This window comes from Lactuca virosa, chromosome 3 (genome assembly GCF_052849685.1).
Source record: "Lactuca virosa cultivar CGN04683 chromosome 3, Lactuca_virosa_CGN04683_v6, whole genome shotgun sequence".
NCBI lineage: Eukaryota > Viridiplantae > Streptophyta > Magnoliopsida > Asterales > Asteraceae > Lactuca > Lactuca virosa.
The window spans coordinates 332,144,303-332,151,918 of NC_136428.1; positions in this window are offsets into that span (position 1 = coordinate 332,144,303).

Here is a 7,616-nt window from a genome sequence, read left to right on the forward strand (position 1 = left end):
GTTCAGAATCATGTGATCTAGATGGGGATAAAGGTGCTGATGTAACAGGAGGATCAAAACCGAATGGACTTGCCCCCGTATCAGATACGTTGACACGAAAAGTAGGTTCGGTTGGATGAGTGGTGGTGGTAGTGACGGTAGTGAATAGTGGGGTTGGAATGGGGATAGAGGTCGTTGTTGTAGAGGAGACAGGTGGAGGACAGAAAGCGATAGTAATAGGAACCGAAAGTGGAACAAAACGAGGAGGCGAGTTGCGGTTACTATCATTGGTAGGTGAGGGTGGAGGCGAATTACCTCTAGGTGGACTGTCGGTTTCAGTAGCTTCGTCGTCATTTGACTCAGGATCACGCTGGCCATCAGAAGGAACATACTCAGAGTCACTAGAGGATGGGGAAGGAAACTTCGGTCTACGAGCCTGCTTTTTGGTCTTGCGTTTCTTTGGAGCATTAGACTCGGCTCGCTCTAACTTGCGTTTCTTAGGAGTAGAAGCTTTGGATGATTGACCAGCCTTTTCCCCTTTGTTATCAGACTTCTTCCCTCGCTTTGCAGGCTTGTCTGCAGCATCCAACGAGCTTTCCATCTCGTGAGTAAGCGGTCGTGGACCCGAAGGAGAAAGCTTTCTGTAATCTACCATGACATGACTCGCACTGGATACACAGCGGTACATAGATTCTGGAATTGACCCGATAAAGATAAACTTGGAGGGATCGGAGACAAGGATCCTCGTCGTATGAAATGTAGCAATCGAAGACATGAGGGAATCCGACATAGTGGGAATAGTAAACTTCTCCATCGCCCAACGAGTGACGATAGTCCAAAATCGTGCACAAGAAATTTCAGTGTACCTCAAAGAAGAGCTGATACTCTGAACAAGTTGAGCCCATAGAATCGAGCCATAGTCCAAATTAATCCTATGATACAGACCATATAGAATGATCATAAAAGCCCTGCTCGTACCGTCTGAACCAGCAACCCTCTCCGATAAGCCCTTGGAGAGGAGCGTTATGAGTCCGTTCCATTGAGGAGGAAGAGAAGACTTCTTGAACTTGGTGATTGTTGTAAGAAGCTCCGTGTACCCCATATCATAGAGCATCAAGTACAGTTGAGTGGTAGTGATGGAATCTGGGTTTACCAGTGATTCAGCAGCAGGAAGGCATAGTAATGAAGAAAACCTAGCCTTTGAAATTGAGGACTTTTGATTGACGATTTCGAAGAATATACGCTCCTTGGCTTTATCATAAACGGCAGAAGAGTAGACACCAGAGAGCATCGACATTGGAACACCTTCCACCTGTGTGAGAGCGACCACCAGTGGTGAATACTTGAGATATTCGACCGCATGTAGCATATACGAATCATAGACAAAGGGGTTGAGTTCGATGACCAGATTCTGATTAGGTTTGATGGTCAGAAGAGTGGACTGAGCGGATTGATCAAAAACCGATGAAGATTCAGCCATTGTTGCAGGTGGGAAGAAGAAGATGAACAGTGAAATATCGCCGATGTGTTTGTGAGAGAGAAAGAAGAAACGGTAAAGGAGTCCAAGAGGTGCGAGAAAATCTTTTATACCATCTCTAGGAGAGAGAGAAATTCGCTGTGATGATGATTTTATCTCTGAAGCGTCGCCAGAAAAAGCGGGATTTGACAGCCTGGTATCGTCAGCAGGCGTGATATCAGGTGCCGTTTCAAATTCACGCGCCTTTTTCACCTTATCTCCTGTTCAAATTTTGAACCGTTTCAACTTCATGCTGACTCACCCTTATTTGATTTTTATTAATAAAAGAAATAAACACCACCATAAATTAGATACATCCTTTCGCGTGATTGTAATCAACTATCACTTCTTCATAATAAAGGAAACCACCATATCTGTTAGAATCGAAAGCATAAATCTGAAAATTGCCATTAGTACCATGAACAAGAATTTGGAAAATCATAAAGACCTTCGTGAAAGAGTGTGCCAATGATAAAGAAATAAAGAAAAATATGTGTGGGATTTAAGTGATGTCTATTGAGACATGAAACTGATGATCCCGGGCACGAATCTCTTCCTTCAAAGTCTAGAGAGACTGAGAAGTGTCTGTGTGGTTTCCCGTGAAATATGATCAAATGTTTGTAAAGAAACATTGAAAGCCATCTTATCAATTGTAGACTTTATAGGGTGTCTTACCTTCAACCGAACCTTGATACTTGAAATAAGACCGAAAGTAGGGTGAAGTACTTGTGAAACCGATGTGGTTTGTTGAACAAGTAGGTTTGAAAAAATATATTAAGTGACTAGAAATTAGTAAGAAATCTCCAAAAAAAAGTAAACTGGATCTTATGGGAAGAAACGTCTTGGTGTTAGACAGTTTCATAAAGATCATGCAAAAAGAAAAAGAGATTCCGTGAGGTAACAAGTAATAGCTTGAACATTAGAGTGTTCACCGTCAATGCATTCAAGGTGTTGGATTTTGGGTTTCACTTTGCTCGTGGTAGACAAAACTAAGATCATCAACACAGAAATTGTGTAACCATAAACCTCAGTGGTAATTGCTGAGAATCTCAAGGGTTACTTTTATGAAGCGAAACTTACATGGAGAAATGTGAGAAGATGGTGAAGGAACCGAAAGTACCTCTGCTATATAAAAATGACATAGCAGAAAACTCTTAACGCATTATGATTAGAGTAAGGTAGCTCGTGACTTGAGTGATTTAAGCAGCCTGATTGGGAAGAAACGATTGGTGTTTATCAAATCATTAAGGCTTCACTCAGAATCATGGAGGCTTCGGTCTACATGCAGCAGCATGCTTATAGGGACACTTAACTAGTACATAGATAACAATGTTATACCTGCCCCATCGTCATGATGTTTCGCATCTGTGAGCTTGAATTACGAATTGAGAGATAAAACTTAAAAAAAACACACAGAAATATTTTTGTAGTTTATGAATAATAAGAACAGAAGAAAAAAAATATTTTTGGATTTTTGGAATTTCTGAAAAAAAATAAAATAAAAATAAAAACAGAAAAGAAACTGAATATAAACACACGAAAGAATAAGAAGGCTTTATAAAATTATACAACCGAAACCATTCCTTAGAAAAGATGAAGCGAAATAGATCGACCGTTCGGTTTATTTCGGTTCCCAAAAATTAAAGAGCCGAAATAGACCGAGCGTTCGGTTCATTTCGGTTCCCAAAAATTTAAGAGTCGAAATAGACCGAGCGTTCAGTTCATTTCGGTTCCCAAAAATTAAAGAGCCGAAATAGACCGAGCGTTCGGTTCATTTCGGTTCCCAAAAATTAAAGAGCCGAAATAGACCGAGCGTTCGGTTCATTTCGGTTCCCAAAATTTTAAAAACCGAAATAGACCGAGCGTTCGGTTCATTTCGGTTCCCGAAAATTCAGGAGCCAAAATAGACCGAGCAAACGCTCTATTTCGCTTTTTCAATTTTAGTGACAAGAAGAAGGTTTCGGTGCTGACTCCGCTTCCATCATTCCCAAGCCTTGGAGTATCTTGTTAAAGCTTGCTTCTGGTAAGGCCTTAGTGAAGATGTCAGCCAGTTGATCCGAGGACCGAACGAGGTGAATTTCAACATTTCCATCTTCAACGTGGTCCTTGATGAAGTGATATCTCAGTGCGATATGCTTTGTCTTGGAGTGTTGCACTGGATTGTGACATAATCGTATTGCACTTTCAGAGTCACAGTAGAGAGGGATTTTCTTCATGCTCAAGCCATAATCTCTAAGTTGGCTTTGTATCCATATGACTTGTGATGTGCAGGACGCTACAACAATGTACTCAGCTTCAGCTGTGGAGAGGGACACACAAGTTTGTTTCTTTGACTGCCAGATGAAAAGTTTGCCATCAAGGAATTGGCACCCGCCGGTTGTGCTTTTTCGATCCAATCCACATCCACCAAGATCAGCGTCAGAGAAATCTTGAACAAAGAAGCCAGATTTTGCAGGATACCAAAGACCGAGAGACGAGGTTCGCTTTAAATACCGGAAGATATTTTTCACTGCAATCATGTGAGGTTCTCTTGGATTAGCTTGAAACCTGGCACAATAACAGACATAAAACATTATGTCTGGCCTACTAGCCGTTAGATACATTAGTGACCCTATCATTTGACGATAAAGAGTCATATCAACAGCCGGTTTCTCAAGAGATGGAGTCAACTTCGTGCCAAATGCCATTGGAACCTTTACTTTTGAATCTCCCGTCACGACAAACTTTTTTAACAATGTCTTTGTGTACGCTTCCTGATTGATGAAGATGCCTTCTGGTCCCTGTCTTATATTTAATCCAAGGAAAAAGTTAATCGGACCCATTGCGCTCATTTCAAATTTAGTCTCCATCAACTTCCTGAATTCAGCTGCTAAGCTAGGATTCGTGGAGCCAAAGATGATGTCATCGACGTAAATTTGAACGATCATTAAGTGTTCACCCTCTTTCTTGCGAAAGAAGGTTGGGTCGACCGAACCTTGTTTGAATTTAGACATTTTGAGAAATCGTGTTAGAGTTTCATACCAAGCTCTCGGGGCTTGCTTCAATCCATAGACTGCTTTATCCAGTATGTAGCAGTGATTAGGATGCTTCTCGTTCACAAATCTGGGTGGTTGCTCAACGTATACCGTTTCTTCTAGTTCTCCATTCAAGAAAGCACATTTTACATCCATTTGGACAACTTCAAAGTTTTTATGTGCAGCATATGCCAAGAAGATTCTTACAGATTCCAACCTTGCTACTGGAGCGAAGGTCTCTTCATAGACTATTCCTTCTTCCTGGCAATACCCTTTCACCACCAGCCTCGCTTTGTTGCGAATGACATTACCCTCTTTATCTAACTTATTTCTAAAAACCCACTTTAAGCCGACTACAGATACATCCTTTGGTGTGGGAATCAGTCTCCAAACACGATTTCGTTCAAACTCATGGAGTTCGTCTTGCATAGCTTGCACCCAATCAGAGTGATCAAGAGCAGCATTTACCGTCTTCGGTTCTACTTTAGAGACAAACGAATTAAACATGCAGAATTCTACTTGAGAGAATAAAGCAGTTTGCTTCGCTTTCATTTGTGAGCGTGTGAGAAGACCCTCAGATGATTCACCAATAATTTGTGTTTTAGGATGATCCTTTGTCCATTTTATAAGAGGAGGGTAATTGGGATCATAGGCAGGATCGAGCTCAGCATTGACTTCCTCTTCCAGTTCTGACATTTCGCCTTCGTCATTTGCATTTTCATTCTCCCCCTCAAATGGCGAACTGAATCCTATGTCAGATTCAGTGCTCTCCCCCTCAGATGGATCTTCATGGGTTGGGGTCTTTGAAGGATTCTCCCCCTTGAAAGGCATGTCGTGTGGTTTTGGTGTAGACGAACCCTCCCCCTGGAGTATTGAGATTTCTTTTGCAAGGTCATTAGTAGCTGGATGTTCCCCGAATGCAGTAACTTCGCTTTGATTCTGCTTCTCGATTGGTTGACGAGGCTCGTTTTCCATGACTTTAGCAGCTTCATCGATGATTATCTTCAAGTTATCGATTTTTTTATCTGCTGCTTTCGCTTCTGAGTTGATCGCCTTCTCTGGTTCATCAAAGAGCAACATGTATTCTTCAAACAGATTGGACTTGAGAATAGAGACTTTAACTGATTCCGGAAAGATTTCTTCTGTTGAACTTTCGCTTGCTTGAATCTTCTTCATATAATTATCATCAAAAGTTACATAGTAGGTTTCTTCAATTTTCCTTGAGCGTTTATTGAGAACCCTATATGCTTTTGATGTAAGTGAATATCCAAGAAAGATCCCTTCGTCTGCCTTAACATCAAATTTGTTTCGGTTCTCTTTGGAGTTTAATATAAAGCATCTTGAACCGAACACGTGGAAAAACTTTACATTGGGCTTGCGATTGTTCAAAATCTCGTATGGAGTGATGGAAAATCGCTTGTTAAGGAAGGACCGATTCTGAGTGTAGCATGCATCAGCTATAGCATCTGCCCATAAGTATAGTGGAAGGGAAGCGAAATTCAGCATGGTTCGGGCGGCTTCACACAGTGAACGGTTTCGCCTTTCAACGATCCCATTCTGTTGTGGAGTATAAGGAGCAAAGAAGTTATGAGTTACTCCTTTTTCAGCCAGAAACTCTTCAAAGTCTTTATTCTTGAACTCCAGACCGTTATCGCTTCTAATGTTTCTTACCACCTTTCGCAGCTGTAATTCCACCTGCTTGATAAAAATCTTCAGCTTGGGAGTCGCCTCAGATTTCTGTTTAAGAAAGAAAACCCATGTGAAGCGTGAAAAATCATCTACAATTACAAGTATAAACTTACGACCATCGATGCTTTCAATAGCCGAAGGACCACATAGGTCGATGTGCAGTAGTTCAAGAGGCTCGATGATCTTTGTATTGATTCGAGAAGGGTGACTCTTTCTGCTTTGCTTGCCCATCTCGCATGCTGCGCACAGATGTTCTTTGTCAAATTTGAGAACCGGGAGTCCACGCACGTGATCACCAAGCACCAGTTTATTAATATCTTTGAAGTTCAGATGCGATAGTCTTCTATGCCACAACCAACTTGCATCTGAGTTCGCCTTCGACAGTAAGCATTATGTTGGGTTTCCTTTTATTGGGTTGAGATTTAGAGGATACATCTCCCCTTTGTGCTCAGATTTCAAAAGAACTTTCTTTGTCTGCTTTTCAACTATTTCATATCCCTCATCATCAAATGAGACTTTCAAACCGGTTCCTACGACTAGTTGAGAAACACTGATGAGGTTGTGCTGCAGTCCTTCTATGTAGGCCACTTTTCGTATTGAGAACTCTCCGTTGGTGATCATCCCATACCCTTTGATCATGCCGTATGAGTTGTTTCCATATTTAACACATCCACCATCCTTAAGGGACCGAAACTCCCTAAGCTCTTCCCTCCTTCCTATCATGTGACGAGAGCAGCCACTGTCAATATACCATTCGTCGTCAAACTGCTCGTCACTGATAACCTGCAAAATTTAAGCAGATTTAGGAACCCAAAGTCTCTTGGGCCCTGGTGAGTCTTTTACAGAATAGGAAATTGCAACCGAAAGATCAACCATATAAGTTCTTTTTATTAATGTGGTTTCATCTTTTCATTTGATGGTGTAAACTTTGATTTTATTTTTATCTTGTTTTAACCGATGTGTGTTATGGTTAGTAGGTTTCTCAGTAGATGTTTTCTTGGAAGTTCTAGGGGTAGCTGACTTTTTGATTTTTTGGACTTCAGTATCTGAGTACAGCTTTCCCTTTCCTTTGACATCCTTCACAGAGTTGGATTTAGGATGTGAGTGAGGAGGATGGGATTTAGGACCGAAACTTGACTGTCGGTTCTGAGCTCTTGTGTTGGGACCGAAACTGGACCTTCGGTTTTGGCGTAGTAGGAGCTGGGACCAAAACTTGTCTTTTGGTTCTCGTAACCACAAGTATTAGGGCCAAAACGGGTCGTTCGGTTCGCCTGACGGTACGATTGATGTTGATAGCTAGAATGAGACTTGGCCTGTGCTTCCTTTTTTAGAGTAGAATCTTTTTCAGAGCGAACATAAGAGGGGTTTTGTGAGTGCCAAAACAGCTTTCTCTCATTGAGATTTTTCATGTATCTTTT